This window comes from Camelus dromedarius, chromosome 14, assembly GCF_036321535.1.
Source record: "Camelus dromedarius isolate mCamDro1 chromosome 14, mCamDro1.pat, whole genome shotgun sequence".
Taxonomy (NCBI): Eukaryota; Metazoa; Chordata; class Mammalia; order Artiodactyla; family Camelidae; genus Camelus; species Camelus dromedarius.
In genome coordinates, this window is record NC_087449.1 from 33159662 (window position 1) to 33175834 (window position 16173).

Sequence of the window (16173 nt, forward strand, 5' to 3'; positions counted from 1 at the left end):
TTTTAAAAATTTACAGATGCTTAAGCATACGTACAAGCTTCTTTATAATAGCAAAAGATCATAAACAATTTAAATATTATTCATTAACGTTAGTATATTGTTTATTAACAAACTAGTTAAAAACAGTAATAATATTTTCCTACAGTGCATACTCTGCAGCCATAAAAAAGATCAAGAAAGTTCTTTGATACAGCATGATCTTCAAGATCTATTGTTAATGAAAAAGCAAGGTCCTAGACAATGTATATTGCATACTATTGTTTCTGTAAGAAGCAGTGGTAGTAATATATATAATATATATGCTTTTATATGCAGAAAATACCTCTGGAAGAATTTAACAGGAACTGACATCATTGATTGTCTGATTGCTGCTGGGAAGTACAACTGGATAGTAGGAGACAGGTAGAAGGGAGACTCTTCATAGTATAGCCTTTTGTATCTTATGATTTTTTAATCATAAGAACATGTTTCAGGGGAGGGTATAGCTCAAGTGGTAGAGTGCATGCTTAGCATACATAGGGTCCTGGGTTCAATCCCCAGTACCTCCTCTAAAAATAAATAAATAATCCTAATTACCTCCTCCCCCAAAACAAAACAACAACAACAAAAAGAATGTGTTTAGCTATTCTAAAAGTAAATAAACAAAATTTAAAAGATTTAGAGCTACTTTATTTTACAATTAAACCAATTTTTTTGTAATGCAGAATGACTTCATCAATGTTCCTAATTTTAAGAGATTTTATACAGTCTTTTATTATAGTTGAGTTAATTAGAACTAGATCAGTGTAACTCATCATGTTTGGCGAATATAATCAACCTCCTTTGGCAAACAGAGTTTATAACTTTATGTGAACAAATATCATCTTCTACAACAAGCAGTTTCCTGTGACAACTCATAATCTCAAGATTACAAATCATGAGTCTAGAATATTGAAAGAAAACTTTTGATATTATTGGGACGCTCTGTTCCTTTTGTAAACATAGAAACTTAACTTCATGAGGAAAGATTCAGACTAAGTATAGCTTTAGCTTAAATTCAGTGATAAATGGTATATAATTATAAACTATTCTTTCCTCTTATCTATGTAAAGAGAAGTTAATGGTTAATTTAGTGAGTGCTTCACCCTCTCAAAAAAATTTGTATCCTTTTAAAGTTCCTGCTATTGAAGCTTGTGGCCTTTGGTCTCTAACTATAATCGAGGCTGAATCTAAGGTATTCAGGGCTTATGATAATTTAATTTCTCTAGAAAATCACTTGTTTACAGAATTTGGAAGATTCCTTCATATTCTTGAATGATAACTGTTATTATTACTATGAAAAGATTATCATTTTGTTCCATTTTGCTCTAGAAGGCAAAGTGGGGATGGGAATCTATGGGAAGGTAGATTTTAGCTCAACAAAGGGAAGAACATTCGAAGAGCAAGAACCACCCACATGGAAAATGAGCAGTGTACTTGTGAGGTAGTAAACTCCTGGTCACCAGAGATGTACAAAAAGGGGCCAACAGACAAAATGTTGGGGATACGATAGACAAGAATTCTATGATGAGTTTTAAAATAGATTTGATGATTGACTTCCTTCTAATTCTAGAAGTCAGTGGTTTAAGAAAGTTAAATGGGAAAAGACAAAAGCAAAGGATTAGGAATTTCAATGCAACTCACTTATTTCCAAGGCAGGATTTCCTGTTATTTTTGTCTTTTTTAAAAAAATAGGCTTCATTCACTTAATTTTTCACATATAAAACTAAGTGGTGGCCACAGCTGGAACCTAGGTCCTCTACTCAGAAACTCTGGTGTGGGTCTTTAGGAGATGGTCAGCAAATTCCTGATAGGGATACTTGGTGAACACTGTCTCTTTCCAGAGATCTGAGGTGAGATAGCTGTAGGTCTTGGAGATAGCATCAAAGGTGGCCTTGGCCAAGTTGCCCAGGGTGGCAGTGCAGCCCTTGGCAGAAGCGTAGCAGTCATCAATACTGGCCATCAGCAGCAGCTTCTAAGGGACCGAGTCTGAGACAATGCCAGTGCCTCTGGGGGCAGGGATGAGGCTCACCACCACGGAACTGCAGCAGCCAATTCACCTTACAAGGGATGGTGTGGGGCTTTGCTGATCTTGTTCCCCTAGCAGCCTCGCTGCACAGACACAATGGAGAGCTTGGCCAGGATGATGGCCCTCTGAATGGCAGTGGCTACCCCCTTGGAGCACTTAACACCCAAACCGACATGTCCATTGCAATCCTCAATGGTGACAAAGGCCTTAAACCTGGTCCACTGGTCAGCACAGGTCTGCTTTTGCACAGGCATAATCTTCAAAACCTGGTCCTTCAGGAATGCCCCCAGGTAAAAAGGTCAATGATCTCAGATTCCTTGATGGGCAGGGAGAAGAGATAGCTCTCCTCCACGGACTTGATCTTCATGTCCTTGATCAGGTGGCCCAGCTTGGTGACAGGGAACCACTCCTTGTCTTCTGCCTTGCCTATGCGAGCTCTGTGGCCTGGGCCCTGCCCCGACCCCAGTCGCGACCCCAAACCCGGAGGCCACTGCCAAAACCTCCCATCCCAGGGCCCCCGGGGCCTCCCGGACTTTCCGCAGCACCAGCGTCATCCGCCTTTTGGTGTTCTCTCAGAAAAGCAGCTCCAATTACTTTTAATATTCAGTGCTCTGAATCTTTAAGGGAGGGGACCATTCTAAAGGTCTGCTGTCTTTTGTATTACTCTGTTGGATGATGAAAAAGACTCCCAGTTAAAAATAAGCAAGCTCCTCCTTAACAATTTAATAAGGGGGAAAACAAACTTACTGGCTATGATGAAATTTCAGTTGGCTACTCCTGAGCACAAGGTGCTGAACTCTATTCCAACCACACATCAGAACCCAAGACTCAAGGCAGAAGTTTCCAGTAAGCATTATCTATTAAGTGAAGTCTATCCTAGTTGGTGGGCTAGCTGTTCTCTGTGTAGAGCTAGGCAGTGTCAAAGGGATTTTTTTCAGGCTGAAAGCAGTAATCCAAATACTAACAAAGTCACAGCAGACAGTTTTTTAGAAAGCAGTTTATCAGCTGGCCTCACATTCAATCCTCACAATACCCTGGGGCTGGTAAAAGTGGTGATTATCCCAACTGCTAGATGAGAGAACACAGGCTCAGATAGGAAACCTCACAAGTCAGCCATGTAAGAGCTAATTCTGACCCAAGACGTCATTCATTCCACTACCCTACAGCCTTGGAGAGAACTGGAATTTCCCTCAGGATAGGAAGGACCTGGTGAATAGAAGTTCTTTCTAATGTGGAATTTGTTTTCTACTATAATCCACTGTAAACTTTAGAGTCTATCAGAGTCAGCTGGAGCATTTATTAACCATTTGCTAGGTGTCTCCTCCAGAGTTTGTAATCCATTAGGTCTGAGTTGGGACTCAAGATTTTGCATCACAGGAAGACACTGGAGAGTCACTCTCCTACCTTCCTTCCTAATACCTTCTATCAGATGCCAGAAGGCAAATGAGGGTGATCTGAGCAGAAAAACACAAGAGTTTTACACTTGTCTAGACTGCTGCTGAGACACAAGTATATTCTCATGTTGAGACTGGGGAGCATTGTGCCAAGAGTCAGAAGGATTGGATTCTAGTCCCTGGCTCTGACCTTAGGGAGGTAGGAATTGATACCTTTAAGGCCACTTGGAACCCTGAGATGCTGAGGCCTTAAGCAAATCTATCCTCTCTCTGGGGATCAATTTGATCATCTATAAAATGTCCTGAGGGGATAAATGGTCAGGAAGGGTGACCTCCAAGGTCCCTCTACGGGTTCTAACTTTCTGGCTCTGTACTTCGCTAGCCAGAATCTTGATTTCCCTAGATACCAATGCCTCCAGAGTAGATAAAGATTTGCTAATACTTAACATGGGCCACAGGAACTCTGAAAAGTTAGAATGTGCACGGGAAATCCTCTTCACATGCTGACTCCAAGCCCTCATGGGGGAGCTGGTGAGAACTCCTGACTGTGAAATCAGAAATTATGTCTCCAGAGAAGAGAACTGTGGATTAAAAATCAATTAAGTATCTTCTCATCCTGTCTTAATTAAAAAGGAACAATGAACAGAGGGTTTTGTTCAGAAAGGAGACAAATTCCTTGGATCTATAAGTACAGTGATGTAAAGTGAGCTTTCTTATGTAACTAACCAGTAACATTCCATTTTATCATGCTCTTTTATTGTAAGTTGAGTTCTTCCTGTGTTTTTCTGACTTTTAATGTAAATAGATAGTATTAACTTCTAAAGCTGGTAAAATGTGTTTCAGAGAGTCGCATAAAGGTTCAAAACATGTTTATTGTGAGAAAGAGCATTAGTTTGAGAAATATGCCTGCTATTATCTACTTAATCTATAAATGACCTCTGTGGTGTTTTCTTTTCCTCCTTCCCCAACACATAGTGAAACCTCTGGAGTTAGAAAGCAGTTTGGCAGTTCAGTCTTCTTTTTCCCTCAAAAGTTGCTGGTTTTAGAATAAAGGTGCCTCTAGCTATTTCTGATTCAAACATCAAGGTAAAATGGATTCCATGCATCTGTTTGATTCAAACAAAAAATTGAAGCCCTAGAGGGTAAAGATTAAAACTTTAAACCAAGGAAGGGAGTTAAAGGCTGCCCAAACTTCTGGGGTAGATGATAGGGAGAAGTTTGTGCCCAAAATGGGCAAAGACCTGACCATCAAGTGAAGTGAAGTGTCCAGGTGTCAGGGGCACAATCTAAATCGACTGTTTAGGGTTGTTATTTCTCCCACTTCATTGCTCTCACCAACCAAACACATTCATAGAAGACCTTGGCACCTGACCAAGTCTTCACTCTATGGCAATAATTGTCAAAGCGTGGTCCCCAGACCACCAGTATCAGCGTCACCTGGAAACTTGTTATCAATGCAAATCCTTGGGCCACCAGGACCAACTAAATCAGAAACTCTGGGTTTGGGGCCCGGATATCTGTGTTTTATCAAGACTTCCAAATGATTCTGATCCACATTAAAGTTTGAGAGCCTCTGGCCTGTTGCAATCCTACAACAATTTGGGTGACTTCAACATTCACCTAATGACCCATGCAGTTCTCTGGCCTTTCTGCTCCTTGACCTCCTCAATTCTAGCGACTCTCCCTTCCACTTCAGCCACCCACTCCCACAGCTACGCCCTGAATCTTATCAAATTCAAGATTCCTTCATGTGTGGAGCCTGAAAACTTCCTACACATGCATCACAATATCTTTCTACTCTCTATGCTTTTTTGAATGGTGACAAACTCTCCATGGCTTTATGGAGACAGGGAAAGAGGCCAGCCCTATATTCTGATGAGTCCAAAAATTTTCTCCCAAATCTTTCTCTTAAGCTCCAGGCCTCCACATCCAATGCCAGACACAGACTCCACTTGGGTATCCCACTGATATCTCGCAGCAACAGTTCCAAAGATTAACTCCCTGTTTCCCCAAAATGTGTTCCCTTTCTTGTGCTCCCTATCTCAGGAGCAGGTGACCACAGATGAGTCTTTTAAGGGTGACCTGGGAGTCATCCTCAATACTTTCCTCTCCTTCACCCGTTACCACCAAGCAATCCCCAAATTCCACCAATTTACCTCTTAGGGAGTCATATGTAAATTATCAGTTTATTCTTCAATATATTTTGAGGCTTTATGGAACCTTTTTCAGACCAAGAATTCCATGGGTGATTACTCAGATCTGTTCCTTCCCCTGATATTCCTATCAGCAGTGCCTATGTGGTTCTCACCCCTGACTTCACTTTGGAATCACCTAGGAAGCTTTCAAAACTATAAAACCTTTGTGTACCACCCAAATAATTTAATTTAACTGGTTTGGGTTGGGCCTCCAGAACAGGAGGTGAGGATTTTTTTTTTTAAGATTTTATTTGTTTAAAGGGACGTTTTAGATTCACAGCAAAACTGAGAGGAAAAGCACAGAGATTTCCCATTCACTGTCTCTACACATGCATGGCCTCACCCATTATCAAATCCCACACCAGAGGGGTACATTTGTTGTAACTGATGAATCTACATTGACATGTCGTAATCATCAAAAGTTCATAGTTTACATTATGGTTCACTCTTAGTGCTGTATATTCTATGGGTTTGGGCAAATGTATAATGACACTATGCATCACTATAGTATGGTACAGAATTGTTTCACTGCCCTAAAAACCCTCTGTGCTCTGCCTGTTTATCCCTCCCTCCCCTCAACCTTTGACAATCATTGATCTTTTTACTGTCTCCACAGTTTTGCCTTTTCCGGAATGTCATATAGTTGAAATCATACACTATATATAGCCTTTTTAGGTTAGCTCCTTTCACTTGGTAAAAGTGATAAGCATTTGCACTTCCTCCATGTCTTTTCATGGCTTAATAGCTCATTTCTCTTAGTGCTGAATAATGTTCCATTGTCTGAATGTGCTGAGTTTTTAATTTTAAGCACCCTAGGGGATTCTAAGGACGCTAATTCTAGGCTTTACCCTTTGCTACCCTCTAGAAGAATTTTGAGAAACTATGGTCCTCCTCACACATTTTTAATTTGACATCTATATTTTTATTAGTTTAATAATTACTTACTAAACACTCTTGCTTTGGTGTCCAAGGACCCTCCATCAGAAGCCCTATATATTCAAATCATCCTTTCAGTGATGCTTCAGACATTTTTACCCCCAGGGCAATACACTCATAGTAATATTCGAGATAGGTCAGAGGTATATCTTTCCTTCAAAGGTGAGAGAAAAGCTATTGTGAATGAGGAGAAATAAAAGGCACATGCTCAGGCAGATTAATTTTAGAAAAGGATGTACACCTGAAAGTTGGAGATGAAATTATTTATTCTTTTTTTTCTAGATGTCTGTACTTTCTTTGTGTGTGTGTGTGTGTGTGTGTGTATTTATTTATTTATTTATTTATTTATTGAAGTATAGTCAGTTTACAATGTTGTGTCAATTTTTGGTGTACAGAACAATACTTCAGTCATATAGGAACATACATATACTCATTTTCATATTCTTTTTCACCATAAGTTACTACAAAATATTGAATATAGTACTCTGTGTTATGTAGTATAAACTTGTTGTTTATCTGTTTTACATATATTAGTGAGCATCTGCAAAGCTCAAACTCCCAATTTATCCCTTCCCAACCTCTTCTACCCACCCTGGTAACCATAAGTTTGTCTCCTATGTCTGTGATCTGTTTCTGTTTTGTAAATAAGTTTGTTTGTCTTTTTTTTTTTAGATTCCATATATAAGTGAATGTTGTATTTTTCTTTCTCTTTCTGGCTTACTTCACTTAGCATGACAATCTCCAGGTCCATGCATGTTGCTGCAAACAGCATTATTTTATTATTTTTTATGGCTGAGTAGTATTCCATTGTATAAATATACCACATTTTCTTTATCCAGTCATCTGTCAGTGGGCATTTAGGTTGTTTCAGAAATTATTTATTCTTGTGTGGTCCCTGGAAAGTCTTCATGAACCTCTAGTGAGTTTCACTTTTTGAAGTCTGTTGCTTTCACCATTTCAGAAGGCTCACTGGTCACTCTACTACCAGTCTTTTTTTTTTTTTTTAATATAATTCATGTACCATACAACTGACTATTTTTTTATACAATTCAGTGGTTTTTAGTATATTCAAAAACTTGTTAAACTATCACCACTAATTCCAGAGACCCATAGCATTCTTTTCCACTAACCTAATCTCTATCTGTACGGAGTTGGCTTTTTGGACATTTCATATAAATTCAGTCATATAAAATGTGCCTTTTTGTGTCTGGCTTCTTCCTCTTAGCATTATGTTTTCAAGGCTTATCTATGTTGTGGCTTGTGTCCTTTTATGGCTGAATAGTATTCCATTGTATTGGTGTACCATAATTTGTTTATCTATTCATCAGCTGATAGACACTTGGAGTGTTTCCACTTTTTGGCTATTATGAATAATGCTGCTATAAGCCTGCATGTATAAGTTTTATTATTTTTAGAAGTTTTATTTTTTAATTGAAGTATAGTTGATTTACAATGTACAGGTATACAGCAAAGCAATTCAGTTATACATATATATCTATTCTCAGATTCTTTTCCATTATAGGTTATTACAAGATATTGAATATAGTTACATATACAGTGGGTCCCTGCTGCCTATCCATCCCATTTATAGTAGTGTACATTTGTCAAACCTAAATTCCAAATTTATTCCTCCCCCACCTCTTTTATGTGAATGTACGTCTTTGTTTCTCTTGGGTATATAACTAAGAGTAGAATTTCTGGGTCATATGGTAGTTCTATATTTAACTTTTTGATGATCTTCCAAACTGTTTTCCAAAGCAGCTACACCATTTTACATTTTTACCAGTGATGTATAAGGGTTCCAATTTTTCCACATCTTTGCCAACATTTGTTATTTTCCATCTTTTTTATTATATGCATCCCAGTATGTGTAAAATGGTGTTTCATTGTGGTGCATTGTGTGCATTTCCCTAGTGACTAATGACATTGAGTATCTTTTCAAGTGCTTAAAAGCTGTCTCTAGTCTTAAACTTCTAATTCAACCCCCTTTGGCTACCAAGGTTATCTTTTAAAACCATATTACACTCCTGTTTGGAACTTGAGTCAATGGCTCAACATCACCTACAAGATTAAGGACAAACCCTTTAATTTGACAAGGCACTTTCCCATCTGAACTCTGCCTATATCCTGGGCACTTCCATCCCCCGTCTCCTAGCTCTGTTCTAGCCATTACTGAACTACTTTTAGTTCTTGGAATATATAGAGCTATTTCAGGCCCCTGTGAGTTTGTTGATAGCATTCCTTCTGCCAAGAAACTCCAGCTTGCTTTCTTCAAATATGTTTTCCACTTGCCCTTTGATACTAGATGCATGTGCTTCTTTCTCTGGAAGGCCTTTGCTAATCATTCTGTCTGTAATTGAGTTAGATGACCCTTCTTCCCTCCACAGCAGTGCCATCTTGGGGTGGTCTTTTTTGTTTGCCTCCACAATTAGGCTGTGAGTTCTTTGAGAACACTGACTAGATTCAATTTATCTCTGTCTTCAGGGCCTGACAGGAGGAATTAATTTCAGGGGATCTTCATGTCCCTCAAATGCCCTCTGGCTGAAGTGCTGAGAACTTGTTCCAGTTCCTTGGGAGAAGGCAAAGCCAGCTTACCTTTAGGGTATCTTAAAATAGCCCAGATTGTTCAAACAGAAAACCCTCCTCTAATCACAGGAGGGTGTAATAGTTGAAAGATAAGACATTTTTAAAAAGAGTAATAGGGTAATATTGTACCCCTTAATGTTAATCAATTTTATGCCATCTCATCAACTACAGGTACTGGATTACCTTGCTTATTGTCAGTGTTTCTTATGTACCACTATGGGCCAGACACTTCACTCTCACACAGTTATCTTATTGAAGAAGCAAACAGAGTACAGTACTTGTTAAGAGCATAGACTCTGGAGTGAGCCTATTGGCCTGGGTTTCACTCCCAGCTCCATTCTTACTAGCTGTATGATCTTGGGAGTTATGTGACATTTCTGTGTCTCAGTTTCTCTGTCTATAAAATTAGTATGAAAAATATACTTACCTCATGGAATTCTAGTGAGGATTAGTTGAATTACTATATACGTAGGTTATGTATTAGAACAGGACTCGGCAAGATACGTGTCATATAAGTATTATGAAATCCTCTTGCCAATCCTGTATGCTTGATACTATTATTCCTATTTTGCAGTGAGAAAATTGAAGTTTAGAAAGAGGAGTGAATTTCCCTGGGTTATAGAATTAACTTGATTCCTTGGTCTGGTAACTGATCCAGATCTCATACTTCGGATGCACATTTTCTTGTCTTTAACCCTTCTGCCATTCTCTGTCAGGGTCGGGTAGGAAAAAGGAAGAAGTGGCAGCTAGTTTGGAATAGTCACTCCAGTCAGACTATTTCGGTCTTGTCTCCAGTGAACACTTCTGTAAAGGGTCATCTGTCCATGTCCTACTACTCATGTATCTGCTATGGACGGGAGTGGGTGGTGGTCATGGTGGTGGTAAAATTCCACTTCCCTGGGCATCCGTGATTGTCATTTACTATTCAGTGTCCTAGACCTTTCCTAGGATGTCATATATATGTAAATAATTTATTCTTCGACAAATATTAAATGAGGCTTTGCAAAACCCCTCTTAAATCTGCAATTCTATGGGTGGCAGATTTCCTGACTACTGACAACCTTTTTACTCTACATTCTTTCCAGGGGATAATGTGCCCAGTAAATACCTCTCCTTTGTGTCATGTCATATGCTGGACATTGAGGGCACAGAAATAAAAAAGACTCAGTTCCAGCTCTCAAGCTGCTCAAGTCTTTTGGGGGAAAAGATAGACAATAGCAAAAGAATATAATCAGTACTCTTATGAAAAGAGGTGTGGCACTTACCAGAGCATGGAGGAGGCATCCTGCTCAGTTGAGGAGTCAGAGCAGGCTCCCTAGAAGAGATACCACTTGACCTGGGCTTTCAAAAACAAATAAGAATTACCTAAATTAAGAGAGGAGGAAAAAGTATTCTAGAAATAGGGAAACACATGTGTGAAGGCACTGGAGCATGAAACTAGATGATGTGTTTAGGGTCTACAAATAGTTTGGGATGAGGAACAGAGAGGATGAATGGGAGGGGAAGTGGCAAAGCTGGCAGGGCAGGCTGAGCCAGATGATACCAGGTTTGTGGGCAAAGGTAAGGAACTTATACTTCATCTTTAACACTATGTGACGTTTGGTTACAACTCTCCCTGCACAACTGCTTTTTTCTGACAGCATTCAGTAACATTTAGAAGTCCAGATTAATTTACCCATTCATTCATTTATTCACTCATCAACATGTACTGAGCTCCTGTTTACATCCGTGCTTACTTAGGGGCAGGAGACCTCAGGAATTGACTTTTGGGGTCACAGCTTGAGATCTTGTGAGTGCTTTCAGAAAGCACTAAATCTCAGCCCGGACATGAAATGATTTACGCTGAAACCTGATCTCTTCCCTACCCTTGGTGAATTCTCTGAGCATGCTGCAGTGAACCAGGTCAGGGACATTATGAGCATGGCTACTATCGCAACAGCTGAACCAGTCATCCTGGGTGGCAAATATGTGCCTGCTGTGCTCAGGCACATGGAGCCTCATGAGTGAAATGGGAAAGGAAGAGAATATCAAGTCCCTGCTCTCTGGGATTTCACAGCCTAAAAATGCAGAAAGTTAGACCTGGAAGCCCCATTAGAAATCATTAGTCACATGGGATAAACTGAGCTCTTACAATGTACCTGACTCTGTGTTGGGACCTGAGATCTGGTTTCTATCCTCAGGCACTCACAGCTTGGTAAAACAAGTAATGTAAAAATAGGTAATGACCACAGTGCATCAGGAGGTGGAGCAAAGGTTAGGAAAGTGTCCTGAACAGGGAGTGGGTGTGTCAAAGTCCAAGCTAAGGCTGAGGAGAAGTGGGAAGGGCAGCCCAGACAGAGGACAGATCCTGAGGAGTTGAGAGCAGAGGAGTGGGGCAGAGTGGTTGGTTTGTCTGGTACAGGTGGGGAGTAGCAGCAGCAGCAAGATGAGAGGGCCGTCAATGCTGAGCTGAGGATGTGGGCAATGTGGAGCCACTGGTTTCCAACATGGGAGCTGACACATTTATATCTCCCTTTTAGAAAGACAAGTCCCGGGGCAAGTTTTCAACTCACGTCTCTGGAAAAGAAGCTGTTTGGTCTGCCTGGGAAGGTTTTGTGTGAAATCATCAAGGACCCAGGGAATTCAATGCCCCTTGTTCAATTTTAGCTGGACCTGAAAACCTGCGAGGTGCCTAAAGTCAAATCAAAGCCAGAAATGATGGCAGAGACTTTACAGAAATGTTCATAGATCTGGCTTTGGAGACAAAACATATTTAAAGTCTTTTGTCAGCAAGATGTAGACTTAATTTAAAATAATTTTGTGATGGAAGGAGCCTTATGTACTGCTTGTTATAAACATATGTACAGATAAAGAGAGAGAGAAATAAAGACAGAAAGAAAGAAAAAAAGAAAGACCCTCTCATTGCTGAGCTCCACTGTACTCATCTGTACAATGAGGGAGTTGAAGATAATCTTCACAATCTTTTCAGGGCATGTGTCATGTGTGTCTGATTTAGAGCATTGCTTCTCAAAGTTTATTGTGCATTTGAATCACCTGGGGATATTGTCAAAAAAGACAATAGTAGGTCTGGGTAGGGCCCAAGAGCCTGCATTTCTACCAAGATCTCAAATGATGCCAGTGCTGCAGATCACAATTTCAGGATGTGATTAGGATGTTTCCAACCTGTAAATTCTATAAGTTGTAGATGATCTGATTAGAAATAGTGTCTTATTTAATTTTTACAGTGGCTTAAGGTTTGCAAAGAGATATATATTATCTCCTTTACTGCTTTCAGCAATTCTCCCTGAGAGGTACGATAAGGGGACAACATATTTACAAATGTGTGAACCATCCTTAAAACTTAGGAATTAAAGTTAGTCTGTCTCCTCTCAGCATTGTGGTGGAGTAAGGATTGTAAGTCTCATTTTACATCTGAGGATCTGAAAAGAAAGAGGACTTAGCTAAGACCAAACACTACAGAAGTGGCAGAACAGGAATTAGAATTGAATCCTCCTGATCCCTGTCCCAGTGCTATTTCCAGAATATTTCTAAGCTCCTTCAGGCATCCATTCATCCACTCAATACAGATTTATTATATGTCAACTACATTTCAGACCAATCACAACATGTGAATGTGGAGAAAGTTAGCTTTCAATAACTGGAACAGGTGAAAAATACAAATGTATGGGGAGAGGAAGGCTTATGGAGAGTGTGGCTTATTGTTGAGCTGTCAGCTCTAAAGAATTATAAAGGATAAGACAGATATCATGAATCTCTGATATCTCTCATCAAATATTTGCCAAACCCTACTCAGCACCAGGTCTTATGTTAGATTCTGATGACAAGGACATGAATCAGATAATTCTCAGAAGTCCACAACTTAGTCTAATAGAGCATTTCACTGCTTACAAGCACTTTCCCCATCATTTACAATAGCTGCCATTTGCTGAGTGCAAAATATATGCCTGTGTGGTACTAAGCTTTATACATTATCATAATTATGTTGATTAAACCTCAAAGGTCTCATTAGAATGTACATTACATGAGGTCAGAGATTTTCATCTGTTTTGTTCACTGTTGTATCCCTAGAACCTAGCAAGAGTGATTGTCACATAATAGGCACTCAAAAATTTTTGTTGAATGAATGAAAAACTCTGTTATGTAGATTCAACTATTACTTCCACTTCATAGATGAGTAAACTAAGTAGCATGTGGGTGAAATGCTTTGCTTGAGGATTCCCAAATAGTAAAAGCAGAACAAAGACATTTTAGAAGAACACAGAACTATCTGACTCCAAACCCGATGATTTTAGTCTTTGTATACTAGTGGTTCTCAAACTCTAGCATGCATCAGAATCACCTGGAGAGTTTGTTAAAACATAGATTGCTGGGTCCCAGGGACTCTGATCCAGCAGATCTGGAGTAGGGCTGGAGAATACTCATTTCTGACAAGTTAACAAGTGGTTCTGATGCTGATGGTCCAGAGACCATACTTTGAAAACCGCTGCTCTATACCAAACTGCTTCCCAGTTTCTCATTTATTCTTGTAAGATAGAGATTACTATCCCATAGCAAAGAGAAAAATAAGGCCAGAGAAGTAACACAATTTGTCCACTGTCCTACAGCAAGTATGGGTTTCCAAGGTTAGTGTGATTCTAAAGTCCTTATTTATTCTTGATAAAACTTGCTACCCAGAGGATGCTTTATGGGCATGGGACATAGAAGAAGCCAGAGGCAGAGAAGAGTGAGGGTATTTGTCAGGAGGAGGTGAAGATAAAGTTGGAAAGGTTACCATTCAATTTTCTGCCCTGAAGGAAGAGTCCATGTCATTAACTTGCTGTGTGCCCTGGGCCAAGCCCCTTCCTCTCTCTGGACCTCCATCTTTTTTTCTATAAAGCTGGGGCCTCTTCAGCTTGCAGCACAGCCTGGGAGCCTCAAACACAGGCATTGAAGTCTGTCTCTGATTGCTTTGTGCTGGCTTGAGGCCAGCCAGGTCATGCGGGGACTATGTGATGTGCAATCACTGCTGCTGAAACGCAAGTCTGAGCAGGACTGGCACCTGTCATGGCCTTTCCCTTTCTTCCATGGGAGAGATGCAGGGAGAGCCGCTGCAGGCTACACGGGCATGAGCTTGGGTGATAGGCCACAGCAAGAAGGAAAGGGCATCTCCATGGCTAACCCATCCAGTGCTGAGGGTCCCCAAGGGACTTGCAGACGTTAGAGAACTGGTGCCCCCAGAGCAACCCGGGGAAAGCACAACCATCCCGAACCTCCTGCCACCCGCAGCTGCACGGGCGGCTGAGGACAGCCAGCTCTGCTTACATAACAGCACCAATCCCAGGCCTTCCAAGTGACCTCACAGCAAACATGATTGGTTGTATCTCCCCGCACTGGGTGAATCCTGTCAGCTCACTGTCACATAACCTTTAGGGGAGGATGGCGGGCTGTGTGACCTTGAAGAAATCACTTTACTTCTTGTTTATAAAATGGATACATTAAAAATGAGCCAGGGATTTGTGTGGGAACATTTCTCCAAAGAAGATGTTCAAATGGCTAATGAATATATAAAAATATGCCTCAGAAGTCACTAATCATCAGGAAAATGCAAATCAGAAACAAATGATATTGACTCACACCTATCGGGATGGCTATTACCGAAAAAAACAAAGACAACAAACAAGTCAAGGATATGGAGAAATTGGAACACTTGCACACTGTTGGTGGGAATGCAAAATACTGCAGCTGCTAAGGAAAATAGTATGGAGATTCCCCAAAAATCTAAACATAGAATTACCATATGATCCAGCATTGCCACTTCTGGGCATTTATCCAAAAGAATTGAAATCAGCTTCTTGAAGAAATATTAGCATCCTCATGTTCATTGCAGCACTATTCACAGAGTTTGGGTTTTGACTATTCGCAGTGTCAAAAACCAAACTCCACACACTGAATAAAACAAAGCAGAAAGATGAGTTTATTGCAAGGTTTTCAACCTGCAAGCCAGGAAACAAGGGTGCAAAGAACAGTGAGTTCTGCGTTGCTCACAGATTAAGGGATTTTTATGGAGTAAATGTGGAAGATATTTGGCTTCCTCAGGAGATCAGTTGCCTAGCAGTCTTCTTTCTTATTTGGATCAGGGTAGCTGAGTCAGGGGAACAAAGTCTAGAAATGGGATGAACAGATTTAATGTTTGAGGATTGGCTGGTGTGCTCTGCTGAGTTCTGAGAAGAGCTGTAAATTCCAGTTAGGTTAGGTTAAGTTTCCCTTATGTGCCTGTGTTGACCATCTTCATTTTGTCTGTGACATAAGTGACTCCATTTTAGTTTGGTGCCACAACATAACCAAGACACAGAAACAATTTAAATGTCCATTGATAGGTAAATGGATAAAGAAAGTATGGTATGTATACATATGGAATACTACTCAGCCTTAAAAAAGAAGGAAGTTCTGCAATATGCTATAGCATGGATGAAACCTGAGGACTAAGGCTAAGTGAAATGAACTAGTTACAGAAAGACAAATACTGTGTAATTCCACATATATGAGGTATCTAAAATTGTCAAATTCATAGAATCAAAGATTGTAATGGTGGTTGCCAGGGGCTGGGCAGAAGGGGAAACTGGGAATTACTAATCAAGGGCATAAAGTTTGAGTTAAGTAAGATTAATCAGCTCTAAAAATCTGCTGTACATTGTACTCTAAAAGTGCTAAAACACTGTACATTGTACTATAGTCAACAATAATATATTTGTACACTTAAAAATTTGTTAAGAAGGTAGATCTCATTTTAAGTGTTCATATTACAAAATAAAATTTGAACAAACAAAAATACAAAGCAACTACCGCATTTTGCATGCTGAACAGAAACGTATAAGAGTTCCAGTTATTTTACATCCTCATCAACATTTGGTATTGTGTGTCTTGTTGATTATAGACATTCTAGTATTTGTATAGTGGTATCTCATTGTGGATTTTGATTTGCTTTTCCCACACTGGGTATCTTTTGTGTGCTTGTTGCCTATCCATTTGTCTTCTT

The 16173-nt window shown here is 39.9% G+C and overlaps 1 pseudogene; it reads right to left on the reverse strand.

Annotated features, from left to right (window-relative positions):
* Positions 1 to 1744: 1744 nt before the first annotated feature.
* Positions 1745 to 2601, reverse strand: LOC105092986 (small ribosomal subunit protein uS5-like; annotated as a pseudogene).
* Between the last annotated feature and the right edge of the window lie 13572 nt (positions 2602 to 16173).